Consider the following 20,012-nt stretch of genomic DNA (forward strand, 5'->3'; position numbering starts at 1 on the left):
TGCAAATATCATCTTTAAAAAAAGAACTTAAAAACCTATGAAAGTTACAAATGATATTAATTCATTGTTACAATATAAATTAACAAGGTAATAATATTATATTTATGGGTTACAAAGTTGCACATAATGATCACTGAGACTATCAATTAGCTACAAAAATATTATTAACAGTAGACATGTATTCAATTCAATGAATAGTCCACTTTTGCTGTAAATGAGAAATTATATGAGGTTCACTTCTTTTCAAAATGATACTAACAAAAGTATTATACTTGAGCATTACATTCTATAATACTCTTGAAAGTCACTTTTAAAGGACTAAGAAATTACTTGCAACTTATTAGCACATTAGCTTTTAAGGACTGATCAAACTTACAAATCAATCCTAGCTTCAAAGTCTGATTGTCTTAAAAGTTACCGTTATGTATTAAACTACAGCATATATACAAAGAATGTTATTCCTTAGATCTGGGGATCTTAAGCTGAAGTAGGAGAGCTTTTAAAAAGAACATATACACACATATACATATATTTATACCTATAAACACGTGTTTGTTTCCTTTCTAATTTTATGTATTTTATTTTATGCATTTAAAACATGCATAAAGGGACCTTTTTGATCTGAGAAAGGATCAATACACTTCACCAGACTACTGGGGGGGGGGGGGGGAGAGGGAGAAAGCTTAAAAAGTTTGGCTTAAACAGACACAGAATCTTAAATACATTTTAACTACATAAAGCTTATCTGCTGTAATCAATTTTCTATACAGAACATTGATCTAAGTGTTAGGAATTAGGTCAGTAAGAAACATTTCAACAGTAAAAATTTATCTTAGTTATTTCATATTGATAAAAGCAATTTAAAACAGCAAACTCTTCCCTTACTATTTTAACACAGTAATTTCTCATAAAGCAATCAGGAAGAAAACTTCAACTATTCTGAAGGAAAAAAATTAATAGAATAGGAATATTTCAAATTGCAATAGGGGTTTTGAGCTGACTTGTCTATGATGCAACTGCAAAAATGACTACTACTTTACAGATGGAGGTGTTTTATTTTGTTTTGTTAAACAATAATAGTTCCAAGTCTAACTAAAAGATTTAAAATTTTGTTAAATAGAGGGAAAACTCCCTTCTTTAAGGGTGATCTGAAGTTCTTGGAATATCATCCTCATGATGGTAATAGCTCATATTTATATAGCATTTAAACCTTTCGAAAGAACTTTGCTTATTCTCCAAACCTAGTCCCCAACCCAGTCAAATCTTCTATTTCTCAAACATGCTATCTCTGTACATTTGTAGTGGCTATCCCTCATTCTTAGAATGCGTGCCTCTTCCTCACCTCTGCTCAGTCTTTTTCTTCCTTTAAAATGCAATCTCCGGGATCTTAAAAGCAGGAAAGGGACCCACATGTGCAAAATTGTTTGTGGCAGCCCTTTTTGTAGGAGCAAAAAACTGGAAACTGAGTAAATATCCATCAACTGGAGAATAGCTGAATAAATTATGGTATATGAATGTTATAGAATATTATTGTTCTGTAAGAAATGACCAGCAGGAAGATTTCAGAGAGGCTTGGAGAGAATTACATGAAGTGATGCTGAGTGAAATGAGCAGAACCAGGAGATCATTGTACACAACAACAAGACTATATGATGAACAGTTCTGACGGACATGGCTCTCTTCAACATTGAGATGATTCAGATCAGTTCCAATGATCTTGTGATGAACTGATTGCCGTATAGTCTTGTTGTTGCCATATATAATGCGAGAGAGATTAATAAGTATGCTCACATATGTAGGAAGTACCTGAGGCAGGATGTGAGCCATGTCTTCCTGATCACCAAGGAGCTAACATGAAACTTGGATGCTGCTTCTTTTCCAGTTCTCTCTTCAACTGTGGGAGCTCTGGACCAAATCTTTCTAAGTTCATTTCCAACACTACTTGTTGTCTTGTAATTTTACTTTGTCTTTACTTTTCTGACTTCTTGGGATAGAAGTACATTCTACATGGAGTCTTTTCTATTATCCAAAGGTGAGGAGGTCTTTCTGACTAAATTATTTTTTATTTAACTACTATGTGCATGCCTGCATACATACATACATACATACATATATATAATGAAGCCAAGGAAAGACAAAAACTGTGGGGTGAAGTACAAAGAATCACTTGATTAGTTATTATTAAATAAAAACCTACCACATATCAGGCACTGTATTAGGTACTGGAGATACAAAGACAAAAAATCTTTTCCATCTTCAAGGGACTTAGAAAATGAACTGACGAAATGAAAAACTCACATGTAAGAAATACACACACACATGCACACATGTTTTAATATATACTTACAGATATATTTCTTAAATTTATATATTTCTACTGAGTGTGTATTGTGTTGATTTTGTGTACAAATAAAATAATGACTCAGCAGCTTGAGGGAGGGAACTTTAAATGGACTCATATAAGAGATGGTTCTTAAGCAGAGTTCTGAAGGAAGCTAAGGATTTTAAGTGGTAGAAGTGAAAGAAGAATGCATTCTAGGAACAGAGAATTTTCCAGAAACTGGTAGTGAAATGGCAAATAAGAACAACAAGAGGGCTATTTGTATAGAACAAAGTGATGTTATGGGGTATTTAATAAGCTGGAAAACAGAATGGAGACAACTCTGAAGTAGTTGAAAGTCAAACAGATAAAGATAAGTTCCTATTTTATTCTGTCTGAAGCATCTACATGGCCCAATGCTACACTTGGTGTTAGAAGATCTGAGTTCAAATATCACCTAATCTTTTAAACTAATAATTGAATAAGTTTCTCTCTTTGCCCCTCAATTTCCTCAATTGAAAACAGGGATCATAACAGCACCAATTCCCTGAAGGTGTTGTGAGGATGAGATAGAATTAGTAGAGGTTTTATAATTTATTCTCTTCTGTCCTTTCTACTTTTGGGAAGAGACATCATAAAAGGCTAGACTAAGCTGAATGGAGAAAAGAGAACAGAAAACAAGCTATGCTGTGGATTGGATGTGAGATGAGGAGCAGTGAAGAGAATGATCTTGAGCTGGTGAACCAGACTGATTGAAGGGTCCTGGGACAATTAACAAAAATAGGGAACTCATAAAATGAGATAGGTTTGGACGAAGAGATAAATTCAGCTTGAGACATACTGACTTTGAAATAGCTGCAGGCAGTCAGGGATGTGGGACTGGTGTTCAGAAGAAAAACTAGATCTTGAAATACAGATTTGAGAATCATTTGCATGCAAATTATAATTGAACCCAAGGGTCTGAAGCAGTACAGACAAGGAGAGTATGAAGAAAGAAAAGGGATCAGGAAAAATTAGAATTTATACTGTCCATTACAGAATAGAGAATGGATAATAATTCAAAAATGGAGGCTGAGAAATAGTAGCCAGAGTTATGGGGAAAATTGAGAGTAGAGTCCTAAAAACTAAGAAAGGCGGAAGTATCTCACGGTCAACACAGTTGAGTGTTGTCATTTGATAAAGTATCAAGAAGGACGAGTAAGGAAAAGCTGCTGGTTTTTGCAATAAGCAGGCAACTTGAAAAATATCTTAAGTACAACTTAAAGGAGTTGAGAAACAAGTGAGAGAAGTCAAAGCAACACATATAAAAAAGCTTTTCCTAAAATGTCTGGCTATGAAGAGACCTATAGAACGTTAGCTTGAGGAAATAGCAGGCTTATGTGAATATTTTCTAAGATGGGGAAGACCTGAACATGAAAAATTTCCGGTAGTTAAGGAGCCAGAAGGATCCTATATATTGAAATAATTCTCTCTCATTCATTCTCTCTGTCTCTGTCTCTCTCTCAATGTTACAACTTTCATATGGTTCTTAATAAAACAGGAAACAACAACCCCAATGTGATTATTCTGTAATGTGGGTATATCACACAAATGCACACACCCCTAACTAAAAGCAATTGGTGAAGATAAAGAGTATGTACTCTAAGAGGATGGTAGCAGTTAATGACAGGGAGATCCTAACAATTTGGAAGGGGAGGGGGAGAGAGAGGTAGAAATGGTATCTTGGTTTTGATCTAATCAAATGTGTCAATTTTGTTGGGCTGTCAGGTGAATTGTAGTTCTCTGAGGCCACCTTCAATGACACTAAGGTGGCAAAGATGATAAAAATAAGATTAATAGCTGACCTATACCTAAAAATGTATTATTTAGAAAACTATGTGGTATTTTGTAGCTCATTTCTTTTCAAAGAAAATAAATAAAATTTCAAAAATACTACAAGTATCTGTTCTTTTTCATCATTTTCCATTAACTGTATACGTTTATCATATAAGATACATAACTAATAATTAGGCCTAGACAAAGCTTGACTCTCCTGCTTGCATAGTTTTAAATGGTCTAAAATAATATACTGATTCTCTCTCTCTTCTATATAGGTTTTTTACTCTATTCACTTAAAAACAGTATTACTAAAAACAGATCTACTCAGTCTTCTACAGTATCTCAAATAATAAGTTATATATGACAAAGATCTGACAAAGTAGACAACAGAAAAAAGTAACTGCCAATCAAGCTTTCAATTTCTTAAATTTTCAATGAGATTACTTACACTTCCACTATTTAAATTTTGAAAAAATACTCTAGTACAAAATATGAAGTGTTTCTACTTGGAATCTGTTTATTTCTCATATATCAAAGCTTATTTAAGAAACTTTTTTAAAAAATGTCTAGTTCAATAAACACATATCAAAGATAACATAATAAAGTTCCAGGGAAGTTATGTATCTTATTCAAAATTATAGTCAATATGATACTATACAATATAGTCTAATTAGTTAGATCCACTGAACAGAATAGTCCTAGCTAACCTAACTCCCAGTCTACTACTCTTCTCTATGCAAAATGATGTCTCTCTTGGGGCATTTACACCTTTATCATAGAATCTAAAAGAAGACAAGAACTTTACAGACCATTCATTTCAATCTTCATTTCTGTAAAGATTCCTTCTCCAAGATTCCTAAAAAGAAGTTTTGAAACCTTTGCTTGAAGATTTTCAGATAGTAAGAGCTCACTACCATATTGGCACAGTCCATCCCATTTTTGATGAGGTCTAATTATTATGAAGCTTCTATTTAGGTTAAGCCCAATATGTCTCCTTAAAATTTCCACCAATGTTGTCTTCTTTTGTGCTCCTTTCCTGCTAAGGAGAATAAGTTTTTTTGTTGTTTGTTTGTTTGTTTTTAAATAACACTGCCCTTTGTAAAGTTCAAGCCTGATAACAATTCTCTCTTAAGTCTTCTCTTCTCCAAGTCAAAGTATCCTGGGTCCTTCAGCTCATTATTGTCTGGCATTTTCTCCAGTTTCCTCACAATTCCATATGTTCCAACTTATCTATTTCCTTAAAATATGGTCCCTAAAGATATCAGATGAATAAGCCAGAATAGTGTAGTTATTTCTTCCCTTCTCCTAAATTCTATCCCTCTCTCACTACAGCCTATATCAAAACAGAATTCTATCTTTAAAAAGAATTACTCGTCTAGTTTTAGGGAGGTCAACAGTCTACTAAAACACAGGATTTCTTTCATACAAATTGTCATATTTCTATAATTACACTTCCTTGTGAAATTTATGAATTTCTTCCATTTCAAGTGTAAAACATGTCATATTACTATTAAATTTCATCTCACTTGATTCAGTTTATGATTCTGGTGTGACAACTATTTTTTTTGGATCCTTATTCTGTCATCTAGCATTTAAGCTATAATTCCCATTTTCCTGCCATGTATAACTCCATAAAAGCCACTAATAAAATTTTATATAAAATTTAGAAAGGATTCTGAAGCACTGTACTCAAGATCTTCAAAACTGACCATGTCTACTTTTCAGGTTCAAGTAGTCAAGTAAATCTAAATTAGCTAATTGAATGTCTTAAAAAAAAGATCATATATCTCACCATTGTATCTAAAAGGATACTACAAAAATAAAATGATTCTGTTTAAAAAAAAAAGTTTTAATTATAGTGAATTTTATTAAATACAATGGTTTGTCAATAGTTTTTTTTCCAATATTAAACAACACTATGTAAATAGGTTTGATCAACTGATAATATCAAATTTAAATTTCAGCCTGTCCCCATTTTGTCCACTATGAAAGGAATAAAAATGTCAGGGACATGGAAACAGAAACTAATTCAAATTATAAAGATAAAGACAAAACTAAAAATGGCTCAAATTGTTAAGAAAATTTATATATAGGCTAAATTTCTCTTACCACAACTTACAGAGTGCTTAGATTTGGGACCAGAAAGCCTATTTCTTCTTCATCATCTTTTTAAACTGCTTCTTAACTAAAGTGATGTTCCTAAAGCTACTTCTAATCTTTTTCACATCTTTACTTCAGGAGAAAAAATTATCTGTGCTTCTTTCTTATGTTCTTGGTGCTACTCTGGTTCAGAGTACTACTGTTTTGGTGGGTTTTACATGAAAAAAGGACCTTTACAAAAGAACCTGATAATGAGAATCTCTTTTTAAAATAAAAGATAGTTTTAAAAATAATTTTTGTTTGAATTATTACACTAAGTTATAAATGATTATTTTAAGATATTTTTTATAATAACTGTTGTCTTATAGGTGTTCAAAGAGTCATTTTCACAAATACTAGGAGATGAAATGTGAACGTCTGAAAAAAAAACTGGAGTTTTAAATGTTATATGAATTATTATTGTGATATGACAGGCAAGAAAGATAATATAAATTTAAGGTACAACATGCAGATATAAGGAGATTTTGGTCATGCTGTACTCAGTCCTCCTCAGGCCATATAGCTAAAATATACATTCATTTTTAGGTTCTACATTTTAGGGAGGACATTAATAAATCAAAAGTATTTTAGAGGAAGGCAGCTGAAATGGTGAGGAAAGGATCTTTTTTTCATAATATTGGCATATTTAGCTAGCCTGAAGGAGAAAGGGAGGAAGATAAAGGGAGAGGGGGAGAGAATAGGGGAGGGGAGATAGAAGGAGAGAGAGGGGAAGAGAAAGGGAGAGAGAGAGACAGACAGACAGAAACAGAGAGATATGTGAAGCATGCCGTGAGAAAGACAGAAATTGTGTCCTAAGAATAAGTAGTTTGTTTAAGGCTTCAAAGATGGTAAATGGCATTTTGGCTTTTAGGGGGCAAGGTGGCCAAGTGGGTTCTTGTTGCTAACTGGAATCAGGTTAAGCAGTGAGGCCAGGAGCACAAAGCCAGTGGGTACAGTATTGCAGAAATGCAGAACTTTGTGAAGACCCTGAAAGGCAAGACTATATCTCTTGAGGTCAAACCCAGTGGTACCATCAAGAATGTCAAAGCCAGGACAAGAAAAGTATCCTGCCAGAACCACAATGTCTGATTTTTTTGCAAGAACACTTCTGACAGAGTACTGCATCAAGTTGACTCTAAAAAAAAAGTGGTTAATAGGTCATAAAATCCTTGCACACAAACTACCTATAGATCTAAGTTAAAACCAAGACTCTGCATGTACCTCTAACCAGTCAGTATTCCCTGAACCAGCTGCCAAAATCTCCCCCTTCAGCTTCATGGAGGTTTGGGTAATGGGAGTGAATGATGTAAAATCTTTGATTCCTTAAAGTTTCTGAAGGAGTAATAGATTCTTTTTCAATGGCTAAAAAAGGGGCTCTCCTCATCCACATGCAATTACCTCATCCACTTGCAATTATCAATCAGGATTTCCTTTCTTCCAGGTAAATGCATGCCTACCATAATTACATGTCAAAAAGATGTCTCCCAATAATAGTATCCCTTCTGCAAGTCCAGCTAGGTTGCAGAAAAATACTGGTTTTGGATTAAGAAAGTCCTGAGATCAAACCCAAAGTCAAATTTACTAGCTATGTGGCTATGGATAGACTTATTTAACTTTCCTATAATCAAACTCCTCAAATGTAAAATGGAGATAATGATGTTAATTATTACTGAGATAGGTAGGTGGCACAATATGATCAGATATGGAGTGTGTGACCATTGCCAAGTCACTTAAGCTCTCTCAGCCCAAGTTTCTTCATTTGTAAAATAGAAATTCTCTTTTTGTTATAACCAAATTAGATGTTTTAAATACTTCGTAAAACTTAAACAGTTATATAAATGCTAGCTATTAATGATGAGAATTCAAATTTACAGTCATTTCAGTTCTGAACAGTGTTTTAAATCACAATATTTTGTATATAAAGGCAAATATTTTAAGTTACTAATTCTAATTCTTCAACAACAAATTAGTCTATCTTACAAAAGCCTATGACCCATGTAATATATTTTAATCAAAATATTTGCATTATAAGCAATAATCACTCAAAATTTTTATCCTAGTGAGTAACCCTGGTGTAGCTCTGTTATTCCAGTGTAGAAACACCCCATCACATGACTGTAGAAATCAGTAACTCATCTGCATTTTAAAGTTTTAGAAAATTTCCTGGGGATACCTAAGTGACTTGTCCATGGTCCATAATATATGTCAGAGATAGAACTTGAACCCAGCTCATTGATGCCAAGATAATGATCTATCCATCATGCTAAGGTACCCTAAGGAATAATTTTTTGTCCAAATTTAATGTTTCTAAGATTAGATCTCTTTTTCTTTCTGTTCTATTTTGCAATGACAGCTGTTATTCACTAAAAGTGAGTTAATGAAGTCATGTTTCCAGATCTATATGGCTTAGTGACTGGATATAAATCAGATTCAATTGACTCCAAAGCCTATAATATAATGAGAGGACTTTATATAGTTTAAAAATATGAAATAAAATTCTAAGTTGATTAAACATAGAAAATACTTAGACAAAAATAAAGGGACTATTAGAATTTTTAAGTCCAAACAAATTTACAACATTTTACAAAGTAGCAATCTATTAGGAGATAGAGTGATTTCACCAAGGCTCAATGGTGTAAGAGTAAAGACTTAAAACTAGGTTTTCTGAATGCTTCTTTAATGCTAATTCTTTCCAATAAACAAAGCAAGGTAGGTAAGTTCTGGAAAAAATCAACAGGTTGATCCTAGGTGGCAGAGTGAGGATTAATATCAAAGCTTCAGAGCTGGAAAAAAATGTTCAAGGAACTACAAAATTGTTCCCAATAGTCCACACGGTTAACTACTTTAACTTCAATTCTACTGCTGGAATATTAGAAGAAAATAGGAACTAAACTGCCCATTCAATAAAGAAAATGAATAAAGCAAAACATATTCTAGACAGTCTAACTTAGAAGAAAGTTGGAAGAAAGAGAAGAGAAAATTTAATACCAATATTCTATCCACTACACTATGCTTACATTACTGACTCCTTTCAAAGAATGATGCTAACAATAATTCATTAATTCTTTAAAATTTTATGTCAAGGTACAGACACAGAAATAGAAGCCAAGATGTGGATTTAAATGAATCAAAAGGGAAAAAAAAATGCCAAATTACATATAATTGTTCAGTTGCTCTACAATCAAGTTATCAATGGACATTAGTGAGCATCTATATAGTGCTGTAAAAGAGACAATGAATGGGTTTTGGGGATTTAAAAATCTCTTTCCTTGTTCACAAGCTAAGATAGACCTTGATGAGGAACACAAATATATTAAAGACACAGTGTATGTGCCACAAAATAAGTATGAAGCGTAAAAAGACAAACATTTCAATGATAAACATGTTAAAAGTACATCACAATTCATTAGGCATAATAAAAGAAATACTTGATTTTAAATTTTTGATCAGTCTCTAAAATGCAGGATATTAGCAAGGTATTATACTATTTGATAAAGTACTGAATGTTTTATGATTTTCATCATTTGCCAACTTCTACAAAATTTCCAGGCCACAGTAGAGAATTAGTTTTAAGTGAGTTAAAAAGATGGCTTGCTTTAAAAAATGGTTATCACCTGCTATTAATCTGAAACAGAAAACAAGCACTGTAATGACATTTAGCAGGTTGACACTCATAAAATATAAGTTGTCTTTTCCCCTCACCACTTTAAAAAAAAAAAAGAACAGTAAGAATGACATTTCATGATCTTCTGCAAAATTTTAAAAAGTTAAGTTCTAAGGAATAGGCTTATCTTTTACTAGTAATACATACTGTATGACATATGAGACTATTAAAACCAGACATTGTGCTCCTGGAGTGCGACAAGTCTGGTTTAAGCGCTGAAGGAATTCCCCCCAGCCCCTCGTCTTTTCTCTTTTTTCCTTTTGTCTGGTGTCAGACAAATACAGTGGTAATGATGACATGATCAAGGAAAAAGTGACTAATGGCTGAAAATGTCTATAAAAAGACAGCCAAGCCGTCCTCCCAACAAGATCTCTTTTGTCCTACTGAAGCTTTTTATGACCTGAGGTAGCCTATATCTTCTAGAGATGAAATGTAACACAAAAATATTAATTGACCTGTTGTGAAAATTGCTCTTGTAATACTTAAAAAAAAAAATTTCCCCACTCTCCCTGCAAATACTCATCTTTATTTTTGCACTTACCCAAATGGCTAAAAGACTGAATTCAGCAAAACTATACATATATTTCAAAAATTCTGCAAAAATCAGGCTGTTTTGTTTTAAAATATGTTCCAGAACTGGTACTGACATGATTAATGTTGACATTGAAATGTGTGTTTTTCTGCTCCCATAAACATATTTTCATATACTGCTTTGTTAAAATCCTAGTCATAGAATATAGATCTGGTATTGGAAGGAAATTCAGGAGCCTTATCTAGTCTCACCTGACACAAGTGAGAATCCATGTCCAGAAAGACCTGGGATATATCCAAGGTCACATAAATAGTGTCAGAGGTAAAGCTTTTGTTTCCAGAGTCGGTGTGTTTTCCACCACATTCTGTGGCTCCATTTGACTTGCATTCCATGAATTCAAATAAAACATTCCCTCATTCAACTGGATAGTATTTACTTAAACTGTGCAAAGATAAGAACCACAACAGTCCCTACCCCAAGGCCCACCTTTTACCATTAAGGATACAATATGTACAAAAATAAGCAAATAAAAATAATATAATACAAGAATGCTAACAGTTAGGAGGATCAGAAAAGACCTAGTGAGAAGGATGACATTTGGGGATAATAAGCCTTCAAGGAAGCAAAAGATTCCAAGAAGACTTGCACCAGAGAGCAGTCCATGCATGGAGAATAGCTTAGGGAAATTCAGAGTAAGAAAGTCGAATATGTGGGAAGGCAGTCCTACAACATGGGAAGGCATGTCTACAACAGAAAAAAAATTATATACAATCTATATAGACTTCAGAGACTATGGAGACTATAAAACATAGTCTAATCCCTGGATTCTAGGAGATTATAATATAGTGTGGGTGTCAAAGAAGATTTTATATATATTATATATATATATATATATATATATATATATATATATATATATATGAATGGAACAAACAACTATTACTGTAATAATTTAGGATACAGAAAAGAACATTTTCAGCTGAGTGGAATCACCAGAAACTTCATGAAGATAGTTGATAGGACTAACATATTCACTGATGCTTTCTCACCACTGCAACTTTCCCCTCCCCAAACTTCCTCTGGCTCTGCTCAGATTTTTTTAAGCTGAGTACCATGCCTAATTATTTCACTGGAGGGAAAAACAAAAAACAAAAAACAACAAAAAAACCCTCTTTTCTCCCCTCCTCATATCATTCAGATGCTTTCCTGAATCATCTCCTTTTACTTATCTCTCATATAAAAAAAGACAGCTCTTTTTGCCAAGAATAACCCCTCCATATATGCAAATGATTACATTCCACCTTGTTTTCTTTGGAAGACTTTTCCTTCTTAGTTCTTCTAATCTACATTATAATTCTGTCTACAGCAACTTTCCTGCAGCCTACAAATAGCACAAGTCTACCTTATGCCTAAAAAAATCTTCACTTGTTCCATTCATCACTGTTTGCTATCATCCTTTACCTCAACCTTCTTTCATATTTAAACTTGTGGAGGAGGCCATATACAACATGTGCCTCCTTTCCCTTTTCTCTGTCTGATGACTTCTTCTCAGTTCCTTTTCACTGATTTTGAATGTTCAAAGGCATTGTTCTGGGCCTGCTCTTCTCCCTCTATACTGTTTCATTTGGAGATCTAATCAGGTTTCTTGGATTTAACTATCATTTCTCATCTGTACATTCCCAGATTTACTTATCCAGCACTAATTTGTGTTTAGCCTCCAGTCTAACTCTCCCACGGTTTATGAAACATCACTAACTAGGTATTTCAAAAACACTTGTTTCCCTGCACACTTGGCTCTTATATACAATTCTTTCAAACATTAAAGGTTAGCAATAAGATAATGAAAGGAAGGAGAGATTATGTATTTAAAATTCTGGGCTTAGCTATTAAAATTAAGTAAGGCCAAAGCAGCCCTAGTATAGAAGTATGTACATTAGTATTTACCCTCTTAATTTGGGGATGTCTCCTTTCCATTCCCACTGACACTACTCTAGTCCAGGTCTATCCAATCTTGTCAACATCAATAAAACATCCTCTAAAACTTTTCTATACTCTGTAAAAAACATTGATTCCCAATATATAGACATTATTCCCTTCTTTCAGAAATTCCCAATTCCAATGAATAAAAGTCACATTAGCTAAATACTTTAGGGTCTTCCACAAGTAAGTTCCAACACACATTTACAATGCTATGATTTCACACTATTCTTCTCCATATATTTTTTGCCTCAAAATGAATTCGGTCCATTTTACTGGATGCCCTTTCTGTCTGAAATGTTCATCTCCCATCAATCAATCAAATTCTAACAAGATTAAACATCCCTCAATACCACCTCCTTTATAAAGTTTCCTAGAAACTCTCAGTTTTGAGCTATATGTTCTTAAATTCATAATTTGTACACTGTGGGGATTCTAGAATTGGAAGCTATTTTCGGAGAGATAAATGTTTATATATCTGTATGCTTCAGTATTAGCAATGTGAATTTAATAAATATTGGCTGAATAATTTTAAATCAGATATCCAAATAACAAGATTACTGAACTTTTATTATATATGCCTTTTTCTATGATCTCAAAATCTGTTTGTGGTATAGTCAATGATCTGGTCAATTGAATAGCTTTAACAGTGTGTCATCCATGAGTGATATTTAATATTGTAAATACTGAAAATGAGGTTATAGCCCATAGTAAAATCTCACAGCACTGAAATAATGCTTTATTAAATAATATCAGCAAGTTGAATTGTTCAGTTGGCTAGCAAAGGGGACAGAAGAAAGTCAAAGACAATGAAGTATAAATTCAAAATTATGCAGCAAAGCTATTGGTTACTGAGAAACAATTGTAACTGGTGCAGTGAATCACAACAAAAAAAAATTAGTTCGGTAATTTTGAGCAAAAGTATTAAAATATTCCTTTAAATGGCAGATCTAGGAAAGCAAAAAACTCTAGAGATACAGATACTGTGCATGAGGCAACATAATTAGAAAACAATCTGTACATGAAGAAGTAGAACTGTAGTAGTACTATCTAAACTTCAGTTATTCTTGGTTATATAATCAACCTAAAACATCTATAATAAGACCAAGAAATAATAAATGTGAAGCAAAGAGCTGCAGTTACAAACTCAGGCACTGGGTTTCTTTCTTCCACTATCAGACCCTGAGGCCACAAACTACAGGTTTTGATTTTTGTGCAAATTTAGTTAACTTATTTAAGTAGACTTGATTATCAGATCTTCCTTTCAGTCCTTTACAGCATAGATAGGGCTCCAGGGAAACAGAAGAGACAGCTGACAATAGAAGCCACACAGAAATACTGCATTATAAAGTGATTCTGTCTACATCCAAATAACTGTGTGTGTGTGTGTGTGTGTGTGTGTAATGAAGAGCCAAACTTCTGACATCTAGAAAATATATCGAATACCTGTTCTCTGAGGACACCAGATACACATTATTAGTGAATATACATTATGAGGGGAAAAAAGATTAATTTTTCCATGACAAATTAAGGAATGAAAGTTCAGCTTATTTTTCCTATTATGAAAGATATTGACAAGATTCTATACTTTGATTAAATTACCCATTTAAGAAAATCATTAAATCAGCTTGGATCCCTACAGCAAAATTCACAAATGCTTAACATTCCACCTATAGGAGGACAGATTTGTGGAAGTCTCAATGATTTGGGGATACAACTGCAGATCTGAAAGTTTTAAGACAAAAGTTTTTGATGGGAATGGCTTTCAAAATTCAAGCACTTCATTCTACAGAAGTCACAGGTTAAGAAAGAAATAAGTTTAGTAATTTAAATTTGGGCTAGAAGAAGTAAAAGAAAGGAGGAAGAGGGAAAGTGAGAAAACTAAAATAATAGGAAGGCAGAATAGCAAAGAAAGAGAGCATTATGCCAATAAAACCATCAGTCTCAACACCATATGTATCACAATAGAGCATAGTACCAAAACATATGTAGGGGTAATGATGATTCTAAGTCTATGAGAAATGATCAAATTACATATAAATTATATATAGTGATTAGATTTCTATGGTAGTCTACAAAAGCCTGTAAAATGTAACTGAAAAATCTGTCATTTATCATTTTAAAAGGCAGAGAAAGCATTACCCTCAGAATTAGCAATAAAATAGAAAACAATAAAATTAAATAAACATTAATTGACTATGAAAATTGGTACTTCTGTGGAAAATCAGAATGCTATGTCTGGTCATTTTAAATGGATTCATGATATCATTGACTTGTTTTGTAATTAAGTCATTTTAACTGAAGCAGTTTTTCTTTTCCATGATATAAATATCATTATATTTATGTTATTGAGCCATGATCAGGATTATTTTTTAATATTGTAAGGAAATTTCCCAAGTTAACTTTAATTTCCCAGACTTGGGAAAAATTAAGGGGGAGTAAGGAGATGCAAAAGTTGTGTGTGTGTGTGTGTGTACCTATGAGTAAGAGTTTCCTTCTACAAGGCAGGATTGCTGTTCAGCGGTTTCAGTTTTGTCCAATTCTTGTTGAATCCTTTGGATTTTATTTTTGGAAGAGAAACTGGATTGATTTGCTATTTCTTTTTCCAAATGAGGAAACTGAGGTAAACAGAGTTAAATGACTTTTCCACATCACACAGTTAGTACTTGTTTGAGACCATATTTGAACTTAGGTCTTCTAGACTCCAAGCTCATAGCTTTACCACTGAACTATTAGCTCCCCAAGATAGAATACCCAACTGGGGGAAGGGGGAGGAAACAGGACAGGACACAATGATAAAGTAAACAGAATGTCAATGACAGTCCCCACACCACTTCCCACTCCCCCACCACCAAGGCAGAAAGAAAGATGTCAGGGGAACGTCACTCAGTTAACTTCTAATTTTGGGGATCTGGCACTACCTGTGCCTAGCCTGCTCCTATAAAGTACCAATAGCATCATCTCTGCTTAGAAATCAATTTTCAGTCTCTCAACCTAACTTTCTGTATCCACCTATTTATTGATTCATATTATTCATTCATCTATTTATTTATTTTAAAGGCTGACAGTAGTACCTTCACTGATGGAAGCATTCCAACTTAAAAAGTGGCCCACCAGTTTAATTCCATAAATAAATATGATTCCATAAAACATGTGTCCTTTATCTTATTTGCCAGTCCTATTTTTATCTTTTGAAATAAGAGGATCTCTAGTATTTTACATTTCGCCGTATCAATTTGAAGAATCTATCCATCTTCACTATTTCAGATACTATGGATGATTCATTCCATTTCCAAGCTATTTAATGCTTTATGTAGTTTATTTGCCCAGAATTTGGGATTATGACACCTGCAAAATATATAGCTTGCTTTCAAATTTTATTTAGATTTCATCTGAACAGGAACATCTATCTATTCAGATTTGGCCAGATTTATCTAACCATTCAAAGATGAGTATAACTAATTAGAAGAGTTTTTTTTTTTTCCTTTTCAAGTAAATATACATGTTAAGATCAAATAAGATTTAAATTCTCAAATCTAGTAAAGGTATTCATTGTTAATATGAAGTTAATAATAATCTCTGTCATACTAAAATTGAAACTTTTTGGAGTCCAGGTGATCAGAAACACTGTCCAAAATGGTAAATTTCAGTTAAAATAACACTCCACCTTATTATTGTCAGTTGGTAAAAGACGTACCTTCACCACCACCTCCTGCCTCCCAGCAAAATTTCTTATGAAGACTGTAAATTATTATTGGTATCAGGTATTAAGACACAAAAGCTATCAATATAAAAAAAAATGAGGACTAAGGATATCATTCCTAGAAAGTATTCAGCAAGGAGAATTGCTGTACCTGCATTAAAGTAAGACTTTTTCCCATGGCTGGGTAACTGCTCTTCAAGTTATTAAGGAAAAAGGTCAGAAGACTTATGAAAGGCTTTTCCATTTTCCAGATTATCAGGGAAAATGAAGTATATCTTTGAAAATGAAGAAAATTGAAATGAAGAAAGGAGAAGAAAAGAGAGCAGAACACTCTTGGACTCCATAGTTTCATAGAGTTGGCTATACTGGGCAGAATTATAGAGAGGAAACGTTCTATATTGAGCAAATTATCATTCCATTTTCTAATTTCATACTCAGAATGACTATTTTCAGCACTGTAGAAAAATACCTCCCATACCCTCCTCTTAGGGAAGTAGCACCAAGAGCCAAAGAGCAGAAGAATTCAAAGCAGATTTCAGTAAATTCCTGCCCAAAGCTCCCAGTTTGCAGTTGGAGGGCAGGGATGTCTGAAAAAAGTGCCCAGTTTGGGCAGATAAGGAGACAGGTATTGAAGTGACTTTATAGGATCTAAGTCACTGCCCCAAGTTAATCCAGGCTAGAAATGGGGGTCAAGGAGAGAATGACTCTGGGAAATGCAGCTCAGAGCGTTCTCTAATCCCACTGGCAAACACACCATTGAACAACAAACTCATGATTTAACAGCAACTCAGTCAAGCTTCCCAATTAGTTACTATTATCCCATCCAGTAAAGGAGTGGATGAATATTTGGTCTCTCTTTTCTGTTTTTCTTTGAAAGCTCTTGAAAACCTACTTCCTTCCAGATGTTTTTTTGAATCAACTGGAAAGAAGTAAAAGTTTTATCTTGGCCCCAAGGTTCTTCATCACGAAACTATTCCCTCCCAAGAAAGCCATTATATTTTTACACCACTGGGTGCTAGAAGAAGCAATTGTGGCAATTGGGGGGGGGGGGAGGTGTAGGAGAGGGAGAAAGAGAGGGAGAGAGAGGGATAGATGGAGAGAGAGAGGGGGGAGAAGGGAGAGGGACAGGGATAGATAGAGAAGGAGAGGGAGGGGGAGAGGGAGAGAGAGAGGGGAGGAGGATGGAGAGGGAGAGGGACAGAGGGAGAGGAGGGGAGAGTAGAGGACATGTCAAAAGATTGAACTGAAACTTCCCTAAAGAAAGAACTGACTAGATTTAGCCTAAGCAACAAAAGTTAGTTTAACAAGGCCCTTAAATTGATACCAACTTATAACAGAGGATTATTCCACTCTAACAGAACTGAAATCTGAGCTCTTCATGAGCATGCATACACCCAGAGCTTAAACAGGGTACACAGCAGACACTTAATAAATGTTTCCTGAGTGACAATAGCTTGTCAGATACTGAACACAGTGTTATGAGAAAAAGATGAGTATATTACTCTTTGACTGAGTAATGAAAAACATATGCAGTGATTGATGTCTAAGAGGCACTTCATTAAAGCTTGTTGATAGACTTCAGGAAATTAGAAGGCCTCTTATAAATAAATGTTTCCATCAAAGATTAAGAAGGGATCTCCACAGATTCCTGAGTTCTGTTGACAGGGAAGCCCACCACAGAATAATTATAAATGCTGTGTACTGCTGCACTTGATGTCATAAAACTTAGATTCAACTCTCTGAGTTTTAGTTTCTTAACAGATAAAATATGAAATGATAATAAAGAATATTAAAGTGAGCATTACATGAAAAAGATTCAAAATTTCATGTGGAAAACCTCTTTTTTATTTCTACGTATATGGAAATGCTCAATTTATTAAGTTGCTAAGTTCAGGGTTTAAAATATGTAAATCAGAAAATAAATGATAAAAATGGGCAATGTCTATCTGTCCATGTTTAGATGTAGGGAAACTTTTGAAAACTAATGATCTCTCTTCTTTGGTACAAACAATTGTGTCAATTCCTGGGAGAAAGGATGGATATATATATGCTAAGGCCCAGAGCAAACACACTCCCTAAGGGAGCTCTTTTTAAAATTATCAGTATATACTGATTTAGTCAGAGAGAGAGAGAGAGAGAGAGAAAGAGAGAGAGAGAGAGAGAGAGAGAGAGAGAGAGAGAGAGAGAGAGAGAGAGAGAAACATGCTTGTGTGTAATGTGAGTACTCCAAGACCACACATTAAGAAGAAATTGCCACAGCAGATTTTCTCTAAAGTCTGGGGAGAAAAAAGAGGACATTTTTCAAAAAGTAAATAAATATGCTTTGCAATTCTACTATATTTTCACTAAGCTGCCAAAGTGTTTTTCCCTGTCCTGTCTCTGTCCAGATCACCTTTCCCTATTTCCATAAGCTTTACTTATTGTATCAACATCAAATCCTATTACTAATAAGGAAAAATTTATATTTATATAATCTTAACACTATGATTAGAATACTATATCCTTTAAAATGGTGGTTCACTGAAAATAAAAGATGAAAAGAAAAAAAAGTATATTTCAAATACAACAGAAAAAAATTAGTAATTAAAATATTTGCCAGTTCTTTATAGTAACTAATTAAACGTTAAGGCTTAAAAACATAATTTTAGCATTGGATCAAAGAAATGGATGAATTCTGGCATTAGGCAGGACAATAAGAGAAATTTCATCAAATTAAATATCCTTATGGTACAGTCGACTTGATGTCATATAGGGAGGGAGAGCTGAGCAAGTATGGGTTAGAATGACAAACACAGGAAATACCATTAATACTAGAAAATAAAGGATTCAAAAACAACAATCATGTCATTGTTTACAATGAGCAGAATGTCTACCATGTGCTGTGTTGGTAACAACAGATCTACATCAAGGTACACACAAATTAAGTACAAGGTAATTTAGAGGGGGAAAACATAATTGTCATATTAAAAGAGTTCACCCCTGCATGAAAACAAGCAGGAATAAATAATTTAAAAGCCTAAAAGTTTTATTGAGTTGGATTACAGCAGGGATTTGAAATTTATTTATTTTTAAAAACTTCTTGGAAAAAAAAAACAGAAAAAAAATCAATTATAGATAATATTTTTAACTACATTCCATAAGAGTTCAAGCCATAAGGAGAATTTTTAGAGTGCTTTATTTTTCAAGGAATTAGAACTTCACTTCAGTAGAATCTACAAATATTTCAGTGTGAGATTCATATCAATTGAAAACATATATGGAGTATGTACCACAAAATCTGTAAAAACCTACTTCCATCTCTCTGTCTCATCTCTAAAAAATAAATAAAAAAACATCACAAAGCACTCAGCATCAATAATTCTCAGCTATCTGAGTACACATGCCGTGAAAGAGATCTAAGAAAGAAACAAATTAAACTAGATCCTATTTCTTTAAGGTCCACAAGTGAAAAAAACCACTAAACACTGGTGATGAAACTGTGTTCCTTTGATCTCTGTTGTAACAGAAAAGTAAAATGACATTTTCAAATGAAAATCATTTATAATGGATGGAAGAAGATCTACACATTCTTTGAATTAGATCTACTTGGGAGGAAAGAAGGTAAGAAGACTGGGGGAGAAAAATCAATCCTAAAACCACAAAAACAATTTTTGTAAAATCCCAGTATCAGTAATTAATAAAGGGTCAAGGAGTTAGAAATAGGAGAAAAGGGTGAAGAAGAAATAATTTAATGTACGTATCAGAACAAGAACAAATACAAAAGGAGATGTTATTCATTTGGGCATAAATAATAGTTTTGTTTAGGGAACAATGATAGGATATTGATACTTCATCATGCATTTCATGCAACTTCAAATTT

The 20,012-nt window shown here is 33.6% G+C and overlaps 1 protein-coding gene and 1 long non-coding RNA gene across 9 annotated transcripts in view; one reads left to right on the plus strand and one right to left on the minus strand.

Moving 5' to 3' along the window:
- The window catches only part of CHCHD3 (coiled-coil-helix-coiled-coil-helix domain containing 3), a 298,530-nt gene that overhangs the window by 111,452 nt on the left and 167,066 nt on the right, over window positions 1-20,012 (minus strand). The window lies entirely within an intron of this gene.
- LOC116419389 overlaps window positions 1-20,012 on the plus strand; it is a 97,621-nt gene that overhangs the window by 476 nt on the left and 77,133 nt on the right. The gene's annotated exons all lie outside the window — the stretch shown is intronic.

The sequence above is a fragment of the Sarcophilus harrisii genome, chromosome 5 (assembly GCF_902635505.1).
Source record: "Sarcophilus harrisii chromosome 5, mSarHar1.11, whole genome shotgun sequence".
In the NCBI taxonomy this organism is placed as follows: domain Eukaryota; kingdom Metazoa; phylum Chordata; class Mammalia; order Dasyuromorphia; family Dasyuridae; genus Sarcophilus; species Sarcophilus harrisii.